The sequence below is a fragment of the Aedes albopictus genome, chromosome 3 (genome assembly GCF_035046485.1).
Source record: "Aedes albopictus strain Foshan chromosome 3, AalbF5, whole genome shotgun sequence".
Classification (NCBI taxonomy): domain Eukaryota; kingdom Metazoa; phylum Arthropoda; class Insecta; order Diptera; family Culicidae; genus Aedes; species Aedes albopictus.
In genome coordinates, this window is record NC_085138.1 from 386,550,973 (window position 1) to 386,570,425 (window position 19,453).

The window sequence follows — 19,453 nt, forward strand, 5'->3', positions numbered from 1 at the left end:
GCAATAGTTAAGTCATATCCCTAGGGAGCAGTGAAATTTGGAAGTTACCTGAGTAACCTGCTCTGATTGTACCATGACACCACTACTGGTGACGAATTGAACAAAGTGTGCTCAAAAATTTCATAAACGAAGAACTTTCAAATTTTCTTCAGGATTCGACTGTTGATGTTTATGTTTGAAGATACACTGGAACCTCTTTTCAGCACATGGTTGGGAATGTGCACAAATTAAAAAAGGCATAATTTGGTGAATTATGAGAAATTTGTGCATAAACTAAGTTTGTGCTTTAAAATGAGGTAATCGGTAATCTAGTTTGCGAGAACAGGCCTTACTTCTGGGCATTTGAGGTGGGGCTAAGCGGGTTTCCAGAAAGTTTCCACAGAGCCCAACATAAAGGGGGGTTTCAAGGGGCTTTAGGGGCGTTTCAAAGGGTTGTTCCAGGGATTTGAGGAGCCTTTTATAGGCATTCTGTCAGGTTTTATTGGCATTTTAATGGGATTACGGGGAATTCAGGGGCCTTTCATAGAATTAAGGAGGTTTCAGGAACGCTTCCAGGGACTTTAAAGACAATTCAAAGGGTTTCGAGAGCCTTTAAAAGCCGTTACAAGGGATTTGAGGGGCGTTTCAAGGCATTTCAGAGTCATTTCAGAGAGTTTCAGGAGTGTCATGGCCATTTTAACCTTAAAAGGGAAACCTGGGGTCCATTGGACCCCAGGCGCCTTTCAGAGCTCGTTTTTGATGGAACACACTCAGCGAGGTGACGAAACTGAGGCCATGAAGGTATCCCTTTTAGGGTTAAAGGCGTTTCTAGGTCTTAAGGACAGACTTGTTAGAATCCCAAAATGGCCGCCACAATGGCCGACTTTGGCACCTACTCACGATTTCGAGGGCACAAATCCCTTCGTAAACAAAACCAGCGCACATGAGCTTTTTATTTAAAGCTAATTACAAGTGAGCAAGAACAGAATAATAAAATGCATTGTTGTTTGAAGCTTGTTTCTTGAGATTTGTGCGTTTGAAGTTTTGATGCTATGTTGAATCGGGATTTCAAGACGTTTGTCCTTAAGGGCGTTTGATAGCTTTTCAGAGGCGTTTCAAGGGGTTTTCAGGTGCGTTAAAGGTTTCCAAAGAAGCTTCAAAGGCATTTCAAATTGATTATGATGATTTCAAGGGTGATTCAATGTGGTTACGGAGGTTTCAGAGGAGTTTCGAGGCATTTCAGGTAAGGGTCGTGTAAGGGGGTTTCAAGAACGCCTTTAAATCAAAGGTCATATAAGGGGCGTTTCAAAAGATATTGTTATGGGGTCTCTAAAACCCTCTGAAACTTCCTGCAAAGCCTCTAAAATCCCCCTGAAACCCCCTCGACGACCCCCCTTAAGAACAGACTTGTTAGAATCCGACTTTGGAACCTACTCACGATTTCGAGGACACAAATCTCTTCGTAAATAAAACTAGCGCACCAGATCTTCTTATTTTAAACTTATTACAAGTGAGCAAGAACAGAATAATAAAATGCACTGTTGTTTGAAGCTTGCTTCTTGAGATTTGTGCGTCTGAAGTTCTGATGCACTGTTCAAACGGGATTTCTAGACGTTTGTCCTTAACCCCCGGAAACGCCTTCGCAACGCCTCTGAAACCAGCCTAAAACGCTTTGAGACTTCCTGAAATGTCCCCGAAGCCCCTTTAAGATACACTTGGACCCCATGTATACGTGAGACCTTCCGCAACCCCCGAAAACGAATCTGTAACGTCTCCAAAACCCGCCGAAAATCATCTGAAACTCTCTGCAATGATTTCGACATTTGACTTGTTTTACCAATGTTTTACGATAAAATGTTTGTGTTCAGACACTGTACTATGTGTAAGTGCAGCTGTCAATTGTTATCAGTCACGTAAAGAGCAAGTTCAATCATGTAGATACCTGAATTCGAGTGGAATTTGGATGTTTCAGAATTTCAGAATTTTTACGACAAAATGTTAGTAAAAAAATTAAGAGTTTTGTGTCTGTTCTAAGGATATTTGGATCTGTGTATAATTCTTGAAAATATAATATTCGCCATAGTCGATCGATTCTTTCAATACGAAATCCGATATCAGTCTGCAGTACAGAGCACGTGTATACTCCATAAAAGCAAGCCAACACCCATTCAATGGGCATCGGAATGGTAATTATCGAGTTCATGTGTCGTTTCGTTGGTTGCTGTTGCCTCTACATGTAGATCACAACAGTAATCACGATGAATAATTGATAATAGGTATACCTTCCCCGTGGACACGTGAGCGGAGTTTTCGAACCAGGATTACTAATTATCCTTCCACGCTCGTGCTGGAATTTGCTCCAATGTGGATTTACGGTTTCTTCATGGTAAAAGTGAGACTTCGATTGAATAAAACTAAGTGAAATGTAGTGCAGATTAAGTGACTCGCATTTTCAACGGTAGTGTGTGAAAACGAGTAAGATTTTAGAGTTTCTTGCACTACACTTCCTAGCGGCAGCTGCTATGCCTACAAAACACCGGGGACAAATTCTAAAAATACTGAAATGAGTCTAAGTCAGTCTGCGCACGAGATCGTTTCAACTTCAGAACGTCCCCTGGGTATTTTTAGAAACGCTCGTCTTTTGCCTTCTCAGCGTGCTAGACGACGTCGACCAAGGCGACGACGAAGATGACGAAAACGACGTTGTTCACTCACAGCCTCACAGAAACTCCTTTTCCTGAATGTCTGAAAAAGTGTTCGAAAGCGGTTAACAGCTTCCTTAGGTGTATCTTAGCATGGTTCGTATTGCAGCATGAACCTTAGAGTGGTTGACATTTCGGGAGTTGCCCAATCGTTTCCCATTTCTTCACGTTCATACCTACATTGGGGACGTGGAGCTATGTGGAAAGCGTGGACGTCATTAGTGCAGAGTACAAGCTTCACGGCGGGAGCAGGGAAATTGTTGACCATTAGCGATAATTGAGGGGTTTTGGGGGGCAGGGCGAGTGAGGTAAAAAATTGTCATATTCTTTCGCAGCGAAAGGTGACCCGGCTTCGGCCGGGGCTTCCCCATCATTAGAATCGGTAATGAGTGTTATCACATTCTGACGACCGCGCGCGGGCACCGAATCCATCAAGGGACATATAAATAAAGTTATAAAATATGGATGTTGTTGGTGGGTTCTCGATTTGCGCGCGCGGTGCTACATGTGGTGACACTTTTCTGAGTGATGATGGAGTAATGGGGCACATTTGCTGACACCTTCAGTCGGTCGTCAATTTCCATTCTTCGGGACTTTGAACCGAGATAGCACCGCTGGGAATAGCCTCGGAGGTTTTGATTATATTAATTCGATATAAATCGTTTGATATGTGCTGCCAGGGGCAATCAACGTGAGTGATGCGATCAAGGATGAAGGACATTGTTGCTTCGAAGAGGGCAATTTTGACGGGCGATCGAAAGAATTCGATAAAGTTCATTTTAATGTTGGAATGGAAATTGACGCACTGATATGAAATGATTAGGTTTCAGAATCAATTAAATTCAAAAGTCGAAATATGAATTATGAATCGAACAATTATTAAAAAAAAGGAATTTCTATTGATATACTACATACAGCAGTGTTCATAAAAAATAGCAATAAAGGCCGTTTTTCATACAAAATGGTCAAATTTGACATACTGTAACTTTGTTGTCCTACGAGCGATTGAGCTGAAAATTTGACAGCGAACTACAAATTTGGTGAATATTGTTATAGCAAATTTTGAGAATTTTTGAAGCACGTGAGAAAAAGTTAAACACTATGTGAAATTGAACAAAATAATAACGGTGTTTGTTTTGGTGTTTTTTATTTAGCAAATATTAAAAGAAATTAACCGGCGGAAAGTGATCGAATAGCGAGCGGAAAGTGATCGAATTTCTTCTAGGTAAAGCTACCTTTCAAATTTGACCATTTGACAAAGTTGACCATTTTGTATAGAAAACGGCTTTCACTGCTATTTTTATGAACACAGCTGTATATCGAATAATATACAAACACCACCAAAACTAAAATCAGTAATTTATTAGTATGTAAATCTGTCAATTTTTCATCTGAGCTCACGGTCAACAACTTTTCCATTGCGTAATATTACACTGGTCAACTCGAACCTCCATACAGCAAATAATGACCATATTAGTTCTTGCGATTCAATCCCAGCGTGACGTCCGTCATCATCCTTCAACCCAATCCCCATGAAATATACCTTTCATTCTCAACGCTATGTTGCTATTGCCTGATGCGAAGAGATAAGATCAGCAATACGAGCTAATACGAGTTGTGTCCTTCAAAACCAAAACGGTTGCAGATGGCTCGAAAAGGCCAATAGCTCTTCAAACAGAAATCGAACTTTTACCCTGAGTTCGGTTCGGTAGGTACCGGTACCAGGCACCCACCCACCCAATCATTCCACTACACTCCATTGTGAACTAATCAAATCGAGTGAGTAGAGTGATGGAACGTCACTCATTGGGTTGGCTTTCGTGGAGCATGAAAAAGCTGAAGCTGAACAGTCAGCCAGTCAGTCTATTCCGCTTCGAGCCATCGCGTAATCAAATACAGTGCAACAACATCTAGTCTCTGTGTGCTTGTACCTATAGTATCGTATGAAACGAGCAAACCAGTAGTGCGGTAGCAATCAATGAACTTCATGGCGACACCGGGCGATGGGATTGGGTGCCGTGTATGGTTCACAGGGTTTTTGCGTTCAATAGAGTAGCAAGTGGCCGAACAAGATATTGCCAAAATGACTTCTTAAAATCATGTGACAGTGTCAGAAAGTACAGAATTGCAGAGTCATACTTTTGGGAAATGCACTGCCGATGAAAAAGTTGTTGAAGTTCGGTAAGTGGGATTTCTAGAAACAAGGACTCTTCCATCTGTGAACGGTTGATTCATATTCACTCATCTCCATCCCCATGTAAGCAACAACCATATCTACCTACGAGCAAATGTTTTCTGTAGCAGTTGGTAAAGTCCAACTCAAATTTTCTTAGAACGAATTGTGCTAACTTTTTGCATGTTCTTGCTGGCAAGCGAAACTTAAACTCTGCTTATTTATTTATTTTTTTTTTTATTATAGAGGTTTTAAACCTTCTGGTTCATTCGCCTCTGGTAAACTCTGCATATGGCACGTGCTCAAAGTATCATTTCTCCTCAGCGTTGTCAGATCTACGGAAATTTCCGTAGAACCACGGAATTGGGCCTTAGGATCCGTAGAATAAATCTACGAAAAACCTTGTTTTCTACGGAAACTCCTGGAGGTATTCCCAGAGGAACTCCTTGAGGAATTCCCGGAGGAACTTCTGGAGGAATTCCCGGAAGAACCTCTGGAGTAATTCCCGAAGGAATTTCTGGAAGAATTCCTGGAGAAACCCGTGGAGGAATTTCCGGAAGAATTCCTGGAGGAATTCCCGGAAGAATTCCTGGAGGAATTCCCGGAAGAATTCCTGGAGGAATTCCCGGAGGAACTTCTAGAGGAATTCTCGGAGAAAATTCTGGAGGGATTCCCGGAAGAACTTCTGGAGGAATTCCCGGAGCAACTCCCGGAGAAATTCTCGGAAGAACTCCTGGAGAAATTCCCGGAGAATCTCCTGGAGAAATACCCGGAGGAGCTCCTGAAAGAATTCCCGGAGGAACTCCTGGAGTAATTCCCCGAAGAAACTCATGGAATAATTCCAGGAGGAACTCCTGGAGTAATTCCCGGAGGAACTCCTGGAGAAATTCCCAGAGGAACTCCTGGAGGAATTCCCGAAGGAACTCCTGGAGAAATTCCCGGAGGAACTCCAGGAAGAATTCCCGGAGGAACTCCTGGAAGAATTCCCGGAGGAACTCCTGGAGGAATTCCCGGAGGAACTCCTGGAAGAATTCCCGGAGGAACTCCTGGAAGAATTCCCGGAGGAACTCCTGGAAGAATTCCCGGAGGAGCTGCTGGAAGAATTCCCGGAGGAACTTCTGGAGAAATTCCCAGAGGAACTCCTGGAGTAATTCGCAATTGGAAGCTACGGAGAATTAACGGATTTTCACTCTGAATCTACGGAACGAAAATTCTGAATTCACCCTCTCACTTTTCATCTACGGAATCACTCGTGAAAAATTCTGACATCATTGGTCTGTCTCAGATTTAGCCTTTTTATTTATCTGAGCAAATGCAACAAACGATCGATGCAATTTTCAAATCTCAATCAAGGCTGAAGCATTCAAACTTGTTATGATATTGCAGATATTGCTAAAATAAATTTTAAATCGAAACACTTTTTTTTCCCTATCCCTAGCTACGTCGATGTGCTCCAACCAACTACCATACTCCAGATTCCAGTGTTGGTGATGCTTGCTGGTCAGGTGTGTACACCTCTTCCAGTCAATAATGATAAATAACAAACAACAATAGCACGCATACCCAGCGCCGCGCTACATATAATTACTGGTTGTAGATGAAATACAACATGGTCGAATGGGAATCGGATAGTAGTAGGTAGTAGACTCGCGGGAAATGATCATTACGATTGGGAGTAGAACACACTGCGGTGTGCTCGTTCGTGAAACATTATATTCGGTTTGATCTTGGGTTTGATCCATTCTGTGAATTACTTCATGTCGCTGACAGGTACAGAAATATTCTAGACATTTTTGCTGTGTTTTAAGGTTTTTTGAATGCCTCCAAAAAGCTTGAAATGCAGTCTTCAATTCAACGCATTCTAGTCGTTATTAATTTATCATAGCCAAAGCAGATATCTGAAGTCCATTCTGTTTGAGAAGCATTTGAAAACCGCCATAGAACCAAAAAACTCTTATTTTTGTTTTTTTTTTATGGTAATTAAGACCATTTCGAGACAGTTTGGCTACAAAATGAAGCACGAGAGAGATATTATCTTCATTAATAAAGCAATATTATTCCCTTGAGAGTTAATTTGAGAAAACACGATGCAATCTCTTGATTTAAGTCATCTCCTTTTCTGTTGTATATTGTTTATATGTGGTAAAGGGGGGGGGGTTGTCTCCTATACAAATGGCAAAGGAATTTCTGCTGAACTTGAGGACTTGGAACATCAAAAACGCAGCAGGCAAGATGGAGTTTGCCGGGATAGCTGGATCTGCACTAAATTAGTGTCCAGCCAGCAACGAAAAGGTATGTGGATGCACACAAATGAGTGAGCTCGTTCCATGCTATTGTCATTGTTCAATGAATATTTTCAATTCAAAATTATAGAAAGTATCCATACATTAAACGAAATAAAAAAGAAATGGTTTCTGGAAAACCAATACACATTTTACACTTGGAAAAGATGGGGTTTTTGGCAAAGTTAATTGGAAGGGTATGAGCTTTCCACAGCTAGGCAGCGCTTGTTGGTAGGCACGTTTTATTCCTGATGCACATCAGAATCCTGATTACATAGAGGGATCTCAAGTAACATTTTGATGGCCAATTAATCTTGTATAGGTTTTTAGAACCATCATGTAACCTCTTTTTTTATTTTGGTTTATAAATGATGGTTCAAAGAACCTGTTCCAGTCTATTTGACTCCTACTTGGGATGATGTCTTCGGCAAAATGTTGTGTGCTGTAATTCTTTTTATAAATAACAAGACATTGATAAACGTCTTATGATTAATCATGGGCTTACATATTAAAGACACTATAGATCAAAGGGGGTTGAAACGCCTTCGAAACTTCTTGAAACGTCCTGCTTCGTGACCGTGCGGTAAGCGGCGTCTGTCATAGAGGCATTCCGTAAGCCGGAGAGATTATGCTAATGCTGAAGAAAGAGGCGGCCAAGAAGACATTAGCTCAAGAGGTATCGAAATCCGGGGTCAAATAGATCACTTTAAAAACACTTGGATAACGTGGATAACGTTAGTTGCAATTTAAATATTGTCAAAAGAATTTCTGCAAAACAAGTACCGAGTGAACATAAAACTACGTGTTTAATAAATTTAAACTTCAATAATTCCATAAATAAAGAAAAAATAAAATCCCACTTTGGGGCGAAATGGTACATCAGTAATAATAGAAAATTGCCTTCTACACTTATTTTCATACTTCTAAAGCCAAATAACGCGTCAAACCTCTTACGATTAATGAATTCGATTGTTGAAAAGCAAAATTAAATTTTGAAATTGTACCAAACGCCTGAACGTGGACAATTTCCTTTGAATTATGCGAGTTCCACCACAATAAATGACTACTTTATCGAAAAAATTAAACTTTTTAAAGTGATTCTTTTTCAGAATAGGACCAACCACTTTTGACCGGGGAGGCAACCGAGCACCGGGGCATACGGATTGCTCAAGCTGAGTAAGATAACTGTAACTTCCTGATTATGGTATACTGGTCATGCTTTGTAATTGGTAACTGAGATGGTACACACTTGGGTAACTATGCCTGAGCTGGTAGTGACGGAATTCTATCCTCTTAGTAAAGTCAGGTAACACTGACTTGAAACGGTGAATGGGTCAATGACGAATGGGGTCTGGGGAATGGGGTCTCCAGTTAGCCTAGTGGTTGAGGCTATGGATCGCCAATCCGGAGACGGCGGGTTCGATTCCCGTTCCAGTCGGGGAAATTTTCTCGACTCGCTGGGCAGTGTATCATTGTACTTGCCTCACAATATACAAAATTTATGCAATGGCAGGCAAAGAATGCTCTTCAATTGATAACTGTGGAAATGCTCAAAGAACACTAAGTTGAAGCGAGGCAGGCCAAGTCTCAGTGGAGACGTAGAGCCATAAAGAAGAAGAAGAAAAAGAAGGGTTAATGACGGCGCTGTCTTCCGTCCCATAAAACCATGGCGTGGCCTTAAAGTCCGTTTCTGACATGTGCCCAGCATAGGCAACTAACTGGGTGGAACTAGGTTCAGATGAACACTTCTGATTAACGCTGATCTGGCTCTGAGCTCAGTCCCCATAAGGGCCTGGCCAACCCTCGGGTGACCTCCCTGCTTGCATAGATAACCGCCAGGATTATTGGCGACTGCTTCATTAGCAGTGAGCGGCTCTAAGGAGGACCCTATAAAAATGACGACTACTAGTAAATCCATGAACAACAATGTGATTGAGAGTGTTGAGGCAAAGGGAACGGCTTTGAACCCGTTCGCGTAAGGAGGACTGGTGGGATCACCACTACGAGAGGCTGGTGTGCCAAACCGTGATCAGATGACAGCAGGTTCAACAGGAGGAGCACGAGAGGGCGCAGCACCGGCCGATGAAACGCAAATGACTGGCGCAGATCACACGCGGGTGCTGAACCGCTGCAGGAGCGTGCTACCAAAAATGTTAGTAGTTTCCGAACAACGAGCTGATCGGCTACACGAGCGGGCGGACTACCATCAGCAAGAACCTCCTGGTCGAAGATCGGAGTGCGGCTGATGGCGAGCAAGGAGCAGCGGTCCACCCAAACGGATAGCTCTTTATCTTTGCTGGCAACGCGACGATGTAGCACGAAACAATGCAGCTCGCCGGAGCCGTAGTGGAGAGGTCAAAACGCCCTACGGCTCGAGCTGCAAGGTCGAAACCTGCAGAGGAGACGCGACCGAAGAAGCGTCCTGTAGACGGGCGAAAAGCCCAGGAGGAAGAAAGGGACAGCCAGCGCGAGTAACTAAGCTGTCAAGTTAGTTGCGAAACGCGCAAGGAGCGGGGAAACCAAGGCCCAAGAGGCCAACCCTAAGGGGAACGGTGGCCAACCGGACCAAGGGAAAGAGAACCATTGGATTACGGTCAGAAAGAAGAAAATTGTGAGAAAAGCGAAGTCAAATGCGAACGGAGCCACACGCTGGTCTTCAATACCGAGGCAGTACGCCGAGGTGCTGAGAGCCGTGTTAGGCGAAAATCGTGTAAAAAGTATCCGGCGCACCAGGACTGGAGAGATGTTGGTAGTGCTGAAGAAGAAGGCGGTCTTCTACAAGGCACTAGTTCAAGAGGTATTCGGCAAAAAAGTGCAAAGAGCAACGGCGGAGGTGTAAAAACCTGGACGAGATCACCGACTGAGAGAAGCTCGCAGCCGCCTTCGAGCAGTAGTGCGAGATAGATGCACAAAGTGCATCGATTCGTCTGCGGAAAGGCCCGGCAGGCACGCATATCGCTACGAACAAGCTCCCCGTAGGGGAGGTGAACAAGGCGACTGCAGTCGGCAAAATCAAGGTAGACTGGTTAGTGCGCCTGCCCAGCATATACGAGCCGCCAATGGCGTGTTTCAAGTGCTTCGATCGAGCAAGGACACTAGTCGTGGGCGTATAAAGGCCCCGACAGGAGCAAGTTCTGCAGAAAATGCGGAGTAGAAGGCCACGTCGCCGCCAGGGAGTGCAACTCGGCACAAAAATGCCTGATTTGCACGGCAAATGAGGGCCACACTACGGGCGGCCTCAAATATCCAGGCACACTTGCAGGTCGAACAAACCGACGATAATGCAGGTTACACAGCTGAAACTGACCCACTGTGAAGCTGCGCAACAGTTGCTGGGGCAGTCAGTATCGGAGTCAAGTACAGACGTCGCACTACTATCGAACGCATACCGCATTCCTCCCGATAACGGGAGCTGGTTAGTGGACAGAGTAAAGCTAGCGGCGATCTGTACACCCGGTTGTTTTCTGGTTCAGGAAATAATTTCCACGTCGCACGAGGGCTTCGCAATAGCGAAGATCGATATGGTGTACTACTGCAGTTGTACTCCCAGTTGGTCGATAGACCAGTTCTCGTCTATGCTGAATATGCTATCAAGCACACTAATGAGATTGAGTCCCGGATTGAGTGGGGTAGCCACGTAACTAACACGAGAAGCTGGGTTCTACTCGAAGCTATGGCTAGACTGAACGTGGATGATGCGAACAAAAAAAAACCTATAGTAGGAACGGTGCAGAGTCCTTCATAGACGTGACCTTCTAGAGCCCGGGTCTAAACCGTAACTCGGACTGGAGGCTCGACGATGGATACACGCACAGTAACCATCTGGCGATTCGATACAGGGAGGAACACGGAGGAAGACGGCCACATCCGAAGGCCATCGACCGCCATCGGGGATGGCTGATCTCGCGCTTCGATAAGCCGGCATTTGTGGAGCGATTGCTCATGGAGGGTAACACCGACGATCTATCCAGCGGTGATCTAGTCGTAACCCTAAGTCGTGCATTCGACGCCGCAATGCCAGAGTGATCCCTATCAAAAAATGGCCGCAAACCGGTATACTGAAGATTGAAGTGAAGTGAGGCCTACAGGGTGGCTAAACTTATGGCACTGAACAAAGAGATTAGGCCGCCCAAGCGAACGTGCTACGATAATCTCTGTCAACACGACCCCTTGGGGTGATGCCACAGAGTAGTCATGGCCAAAACGAAAGGTGCGTCAGCACCCCCCTGAGCGTTCCCCCGAGATGCTGCAAAAGATCATGGAAACGTTGTTCCCGCGCCGCGACACAAAACCATGAGCCCCCGTACCCTACGGCCAAACCAGCCATAGCGGGGTTGCCCCAGTGACGAATGACGAACTTATCGCAATAGCGAAGTCGCTTAAGTTGATCAAGGCTTCGAGTCCGGATGGTATTCCGAAAGTAGCCATAAAGACGGACATCTAAGCTAGCCCGGACATGTTCAGAATGGCTATGCAGATGTGCTTGGACAGAGGCGAATTTCCGGAGAAGTGGAGACAAAGACTGCCTAAAAGCCACCTGGTGACCCGTCGCCATATAGACCTATCTGTCTACTGGACACCGCCGGAAAATTGTTGGAGAGGGTCATTCTGTCAAGACTGACGGTCTATACCGAGAAATCCGATGACTTTTGGCGCTCGGATAATTAGTTTGGCATCCGGAAGTGTCGATCTACGGTCGTTTTGTACGTTTGTAACCAAAACGGCCGAGAAGGCGTTAAAAAAGCGAAGGCAAATCCGCTACTGCGCGGTCGTCACACTGGACGTGAAGAACGCGTTCAACAGCGTCAGCTGGGCCGCCATCGAGTGAGCCATACACCACCTTGGAGTTCCGGATCGTCAATGCTGGATACTGAGAAGCTACTTTCAGAATAGGGTGCTAATCTATGACACCGAGGAAGGAGAAAGGAGCTACAACATCACCGCGGGAGTACCTCAGGGGTCCATCCTGGGAGCGGTACTATGGAACACGGTGTATGAATGCGTATCGAGGCCAATACTTCCACCGGTAGTGGTGGCAGAGGATGAAGAGTGCTTCGAGCGACGCGGCACAACAGGCGCGAGATGGATCGTCAGAACATCGTCTATGTGTAAGTAGCAAAGGGAATGGGATTCCTCCAGCAAGGGTAGATGGACGAGCAGGCCCCATGGCGAGGTGAACTTTCACTTGACACAATTTCTATCGAGCCATGGGTGCTTTAGGTGGTATTTACACAGATTCGGACATGCAGTCTCCCCCGTATGTCCGGAGTGCGCGAATTGCGACGAGACCGCGGAGCATGTGCACTTTGAATGCTTCGTGGAGCAAAGGTCGAGTATACAAGAGATATGCGGTAGAGATATCACTTCGGACAACATTGTTAAAGGAAGTGTACGAGGGCGGATAAGTTGTAAGGCAATCTATACTCATGCTCATGATGAAGAATGTCAAGAAAATGTCCTGATCAACCAGGAATAGAACCTACCCTCGGTACGGTATGCTGAGTTAGTGAGAAGCACCGATTTCAGCAACCATCTCCTATACATAATTCACTCTACCAAAAAAGGAACTATACATCAAATTTATTCCAATAAAAAAAAACAAAGAGGGTTTAAATGTAAACGGTACCAACAAGTTTTTCAGTCACCACATCATCGATGTCCGTTAACACGACCAGCAGCCCTCCAGCAACAACAAATCGCATGACCTCCGCTGATTGATAACCGTTACCATACCTATGGGCAAAGGCCACCAACACACGACGCTGGTGGCGTTGCATCGACAGTGAGCGGACGGCGGCGTGCCGCCATGTGTTCGTATGAGGCACGCGGCGGACCTGTTACTCGACTTTCGGACGGTTTCACCAGTCGAATTAGAATTGCAAAAATGGACGTAGGTATAACTGTTTTGATTGAATCAACAAACAGAAGCTACAGGCAACTCCACCGCACCACCACCGTACCGGTATTAAGCCGAGCTTCTGATAAAATTCGGTAAACGGGGTGGAACCGTATCCGTCCACCGTTCAACAGTAACCGCGTAATCACTCATACGGACCCGCCATGATGATACCTCATCAAAATGCTCAGCAGTAGTGGGCGTTGCGGTTCGGTGACAACGCAGAATAAAAGAGCTCGTATCAAGTGGCCGCCACTCGATTGCACTCATTTGTTCGCTGAAGAAAAGCGATGATCCGCGCACTTTCGCCGAAAGAGACATCCCCGTGTGTCTACCTAATGAAAGGATGTGCTCTTTTCTGTCAAGTCAGCCTTTTTCCCCTTTTCAGCTCAAAACATCCTACTCGAAAGTGCTTTCGAAGTTGGGATTTGAATGGGACAGCAGCCGACGACGACGTGTCCTCCTATTCATTCCGGAAGCGCCACTAGCTGACTGTTCAGTTTAAAATCGTGTCAGGTCTTTTCTTCGCGGGGATATCAAGTGGCTCTAGAAGATGTTTGTCAGGGGGCTTTGCTGTTCGCCTATTCGTGGGTTTGACTTCGCCACCTAGTATCACATGTTCTATTAACAGACAAAAGGTTCACAAGACTATGTGAATAGGAGGCTGCAAAAGTAATTTAATCTATGCTGCAAATTCTAGGTGGACGCAGATGGATCTGGGAAGTGTGGGAAGTATAGCTTGACAATTGAAAAAATGATCAGCGCCGTGAATTAATTTAAAACAATATCTCTGCTCACATTTTGATGATCAATTAGTCTTATTAAGGTTTTGAGAAACGTCATAAGACCTAATATCTTTATTCTGGTCCATTTAACTAAAAAAGTGTTGCTTGGGTGATGTCATGATATCGTAGCAGTTTTCCAAATAAAACATTCTTTTTTATTCCGAAGTTTGATGTATTCTAGGGAGATAAGAAAAAGGCTGCCATTCTTTTCAGTAGAGATGACCCTCTTGATCAAGAGCTGCAGCTCGGCTCTTGTGGTATGGTGGCGCAGAATTTCAAGAGGTGAACTTCATCGAGAACCGATCGGCCTCTTGAGTCATCGATGAAAAGTCACGTTTCGGATAAAATGATGAGCTGTCGATGGTTATTTCACGCCTCTTGTTATTAAGAATTAAGAAACAGCACCTTTTTGATTCGCTTGATTGACAGTTGGAGTTTAGTATGAACTAACGCGAGTTGTTGGTGTTAATTGAACATCTAAACGAAACTAAACATCGAAAACGACATAAATCAAGATCTTGCTTATTAAACAAAACAAATCAATTAAATTGTTAAAACATCTTTGTCAACATGTGACGTAACATAAAATCCAGAAGTTGTACCGTTTTGCTTCAAAACTCACTCCAAACTCACACACACAGAGAGAAAATACACACACACTCTATGGATATGTCAAAGTACCAAAGATCTGGTCGGACGCTAGAAGCAGTTATACACTTTTGTTCAACTCTTAGTAGTGGTTTGTTCACGGCTAAAATAAGGTTTCTCAAAAAACAAAACGCTCGCTCTAGGGAAAACAAAAATACACCTAAACTGTCTCTATGTAAATCGTAAGTTAGTGGTTCAAAAAAAAAAAATATCAAAAAAAGGAAAACTTGGACAACGAAATGCGCAAACGACATTCCGGCAAAAGCCCGGTATGTTCCCTCTCACATTGTTCAGTTTTGTTTCTCATCAGTTTTTTTTTGTGTTCAACGTTCAAAGTGGCTGTCATCTTCCATATCGTCTGCTTACGATGATGCGTTTGACGAGACGAACTACTGCTTTTGCCATGGTCGTCGTCTCTACCCGATACGACACCACAGAGCAACACTTACACCTAAAACCCCGAGCGAATAGTATGGCATAGTTCAACCGGGTGTTGTTGACGTTCGATGAATTTAAAGGAGAAAATATAAGAAACAAACAACTATTAGCTAAAAATAGGCAACTGTTTCGGATGGCGATGGTTGGCGCTGTTCTATCACGTCGTCGTTGGTTTTGGTCGGTTGGCATACATTTAATGGATACGTAATGTAAATAACTTTCGTCTGCGACGACAGTATGAAGAATTAACTATAAATCACTATGTGAACATGGCGACGGATTGAGTAATGTAATCTCGGATAAAATTTATTGTGGACAACTGAAAATTTGAGGTTTTATGGTTGATTACGAATTCCTCTTTCTTGCCTAAACATTGTTTTCTAATCTATTCTAAATGTAGTCTCACACGACTGTTTTCTAACCCATCTACAGGACTATATCTAATGTAAAAAAATGACTCGCAAATGAATAGAAAGAGTGAATTTTGAGAGCAACAGAATCAATAAAACCAACAAACTAGTAAGGAAGTGAAGGGGAAATGATCACCATTTTCATAGGATTTCGACGTAACTTTGTTGGTGGTGGCATATGGAATCATTGTTTCGTCGACCTCGCCTGCCTAGTGCTGAAGTGAAATCTAATTAATGTACAATCATTTCCCAAAAAATATATATATATGGAAGAAGTTTCATCCAAAAACACTTTCATCACTCGGATGAAATGATAATTGATAGGCGGGTGTTGCAGCAGTAACCCCTCATCTCCATTTTCATCTCGCCTCTGCTTGTGCGTTTCACTTTCGGTACCCAATTACGTAAAACTGCATTCGGTGTGCAATCACACTATGTAAATATATTCGAAAAGCAGAAAATGGAGTCAATGATCGCGCAAAGATGGTTTGTTTTGAAACCATTAATGAAACCTATCATGAAGCCCCCGAAAAATAGCATTAATATTGTAGCTGAGCACTACCGACGCCTGCATCACTCTAATGGGTTTTGTCGAAAGAACTGCACGTCAATAGTTTTCTTCGTCGTTTCCAATCTATATATATAAAAATGAGTTTGAAGTCCCTTTGAGGCAACAAAACTCGCGAACGGCTGAACCGATCAGCATGACTCTTGCATGGTTTGATTCGTATTCATGATGGCTGTGTTTATATAGTGGTTTCGCAGCGCGGTGTCACGAACACTAATGCAAATCTACTGGTTGAAAATATGCCCATTTGATTTTGCTGGGAACAGCTGATCTTTGTTTACTATTTTCAACCAGTAACTCAGATGGTGTTCGTGTAATGCAGCGTGTACGTACACGCAACACCACTAAAAGCAGAAACCACTATGTAAAAAAAACTTACGAAAATCAACTTGAAAGGAGAGCAATAATTGCTATTGTGAAATTACTGAAATTCATATGAGCGGAGAAGAAAACGAAATAACACCAATCTAGAGTGCGGTGCCAAAATAAGCACACAACGGTTGTCAAACAATCACAACCAAAATGGCAGTACAACGTCTGCCGGGACAGCTAGTTCTAAATATATCAGTTATTAAGCTTAAGCTTTATGCCAAAAGTAACCGTGTGTCTAACGTGTGGTCAGTAAGATAATACTAAATATCTAGGTAAGCAGAGTGAAGCTAGAGTGAAATGGTTACAAATTGCAATCCGACACTATCACAATTTTATATTAAGCTCACAAATTGTACCTTTGACCAAATTTCTGGAAGACTGTCTTGTTAAGAAACTCTTAGGTCTCTGAGGAGTTTCAAAATGAAGTCTTTGAACATTCCCACGAGGAAATCCAGGAGGATTCCTTGAATGAGCTGTGTGAAGAATTAGCTCGAGAGCCGTAGTTAAAATTCACGAATTACAAGAAAAAAAATAGAAAAACCAGGAAGAACTCCCAGAGAATTCCCAAAAGAATTTTCAGAAGGAATCCTACAAGTAACTCCTGGAGGATTTTTCCATAAAGAACTCAGGAGGACTTTCGGAAGGCAACTCTGTAGGAGTTTTAGAAGTAATGTCTATAGATTTATCTAAAGGAACTTCTAAAAGATATTCAGAAAGAACTCCTGTAAACCCAGAACAAATTTCTTAATGATTTCCAAAAGGAATTATTGAATACAACTTTAGAGAAAAACACCGGCTTCGGTAATATTTAACCGAAATCTCAACCGTTATGTTCTGTTTACCTGAAAAATTCGGTAAAACTGGCAACTTTTACCGAGCTTCGTTAGAGTTTGACAGATAAACGATAACATTTTACCGAAATTTTGTTTTTTTTTTACAGAACTCTTGGACAAATTCCGGTAGGAAATCTTGGAGAAATTCGAAAGACGATTCTTGAGGGAATGGAGAAGCAGTTTCTAGTGGAATCCAAGAATTATGTCAAGGACTATAATTCCAATTTGGAACCCCGGAAGAAATTTCTGGAGGGATTCCCAGAAGAATCCAAGAAGAATTTCCCCGAAGAATACCAAAATAATTCTTTGGGTGAACCCTGAAGGAACTAATGATTGAACAACTTCTGGAGGAACTATTAAAGATTAGGTACATAGAAAAATCTAGTCCAAAATCTAGAATCTAGGGTCTTCAGTTAGCCTAGTGAATATCGCTTTGGATCTGTAATGCTGGAGATGGCGCGTTTAACTCCCGTCCGCTTGGGATGTTTCCTCGACTTTCTTAACATATGCTTAAAAAAAGTATTTTTACGCCAATTTGCCATTCAGTTGTGCTACAATCCTCTTTTTTAGTCTGATTAAAAAAGGACATATTTCTGATGATCATGTTGGCAGCTAGCCTGTTAAAAAGTCCCTTTGCTTTCCTTGAATCATAATTCGGCCCAACTGCATTCAGCCAAACGACCCATTAGGCCAGATGGCATTCGGCAAAATGACGTTCACGACATTCGGCCAAACGGCATACGGTCAAATAGCCAAATGGCCAGGGATTCATATTGTAGTTATGGCAGTATATGGGAAACGGTTTAGGGACGAAACGTCCAATGCCAAAAGGTCAAATGCCAAAAGGTCGAATGCTTAAACGTAGAAAGGGACAAAACGTCGAAAACGAGTAATCTATGGAAATAGTGAGTTCTTTATCCTTTTTCTTTGAAAAATCATTCTATGACTTTGTGACAGTTGCTACAAGGTTCAAATAGTTTTTTTTTAAATTTGTTGAACTTTTGTGGCTTTCTCAGTCTAAGAGCAATTGACTGCTCATCCCTTGTAAAAGGTCCAATACACGGGATCGAAACGTCGGGCTATGACAAACTAGCCGTTTCAATTGTTCTTTACTTATAAGAAGTTGCAAGGAAAAATGTGTTTGATAATCCTATGTCTATATCTGAGGTTTAGTAGTTTTATTTACTATTTTTATTTCCATTAATTCTGATTGCTTGCAAGTTTCGGAGAAATACATTGCAAAACACCTACACTTGGGTTTAGCAGATTCACGAGAAAAGTTGTTGGTCGAAATATAAGATGAGTAATTCCTAACAGAGTTACGAACTAACTTTCCGCATTGTTGGAAGAAATTTTGAAGGACTTCCAGGAAGCACTGTTACATAAATCTCTGAGGGATTTTCGACTGTATTCATGAATTTATCTAAAGTTGTCGTCCATGAAATCATTTCTGATCTGAGTAGGTGCAAAATTGTGGTCGAAATTTAGAAAAATTTCCAGATGTCAGAAGATTTTTAAAAGAATTCTGATTGAATATCTGTTTAGTACAATATCATGATCTCGTACCGACTTTTCGAACTCTCTAAGCAGAATACCCTCTTCGAATGAGTGTAATCAGTTTTGTACCTTTTAATTCTGCTCTATTTTGCTTATCCTTTGACAGGTACGCGTATTTCGACTACCACTTGTAATCTTCCTCAGTGTCAGTTATGCACAATATCGTGTGTAACTCATAACAGACAATTGTAGTAGTTTATGTTCAAATTCTGACGACACCCTTAGTGAAACTCTTGAGATGATTTCTGATTGATTGCACAAATTCGAAAGAAATATCTGTTAGAATTTGTAGTAGAAATCCTAGAGAAGAATCTTTTGAACAAAAAATTTGAAAGAATTTCAAGTGCAATTTAAAAAAAGCACGCTTTCAGATTGAAATTTCTTCTAAAGCGAATGGATTATGGCAAAAAATTATTAACGAATTTTACAAGAAAATATCCACTTCACGTAATTTCATGCATACATGAGCTTCAAGGAAATCACGTGAAGTGGATATTTTTAGAATAACCTTTTGAGATATTTATTGACTATTAATATATTCACGATTGTTGCTGAAATACCTGAACTTTTCACATGAATTCCGCAAGCAAACTTGTCAAAGAACACATAGTTTTATCAGGTTTCCATCCTTATTATTAAATTCTATAGACGCTTTATTTTCTTGTGATTTCGTCAATTTTTTTCAGAAGCTATCAAATTTCTTCTTTAATTCAATCAGCATCTGTTCTGGCCATGTGGTCAGACATTTCTGAAGGAGTTCCACAATCAACATTCTTCACATTCTCTTCTACTTTCTAGACTAGCATTGGG

The 19,453-nt window shown here is 42.5% G+C and overlaps 1 protein-coding gene across 1 annotated transcript in view; it reads right to left on the reverse strand.

Moving 5' to 3' along the window:
- The window catches only part of LOC109399858 (RNA-binding protein 24), a 39,730-nt gene extending 23,921 nt beyond the window's left edge, over positions 1-15,809 (reverse strand). Inside the window, exon 1 of the mRNA XM_062855906.1 lies at positions 14,751-15,809. The gene's annotated coding sequence lies outside the window, so the exon portion shown is untranslated. The remainder of the gene's footprint in view (positions 1-14,750) is intronic.
- Between the last annotated feature and the right edge of the window lie 3,644 nt (positions 15,810-19,453).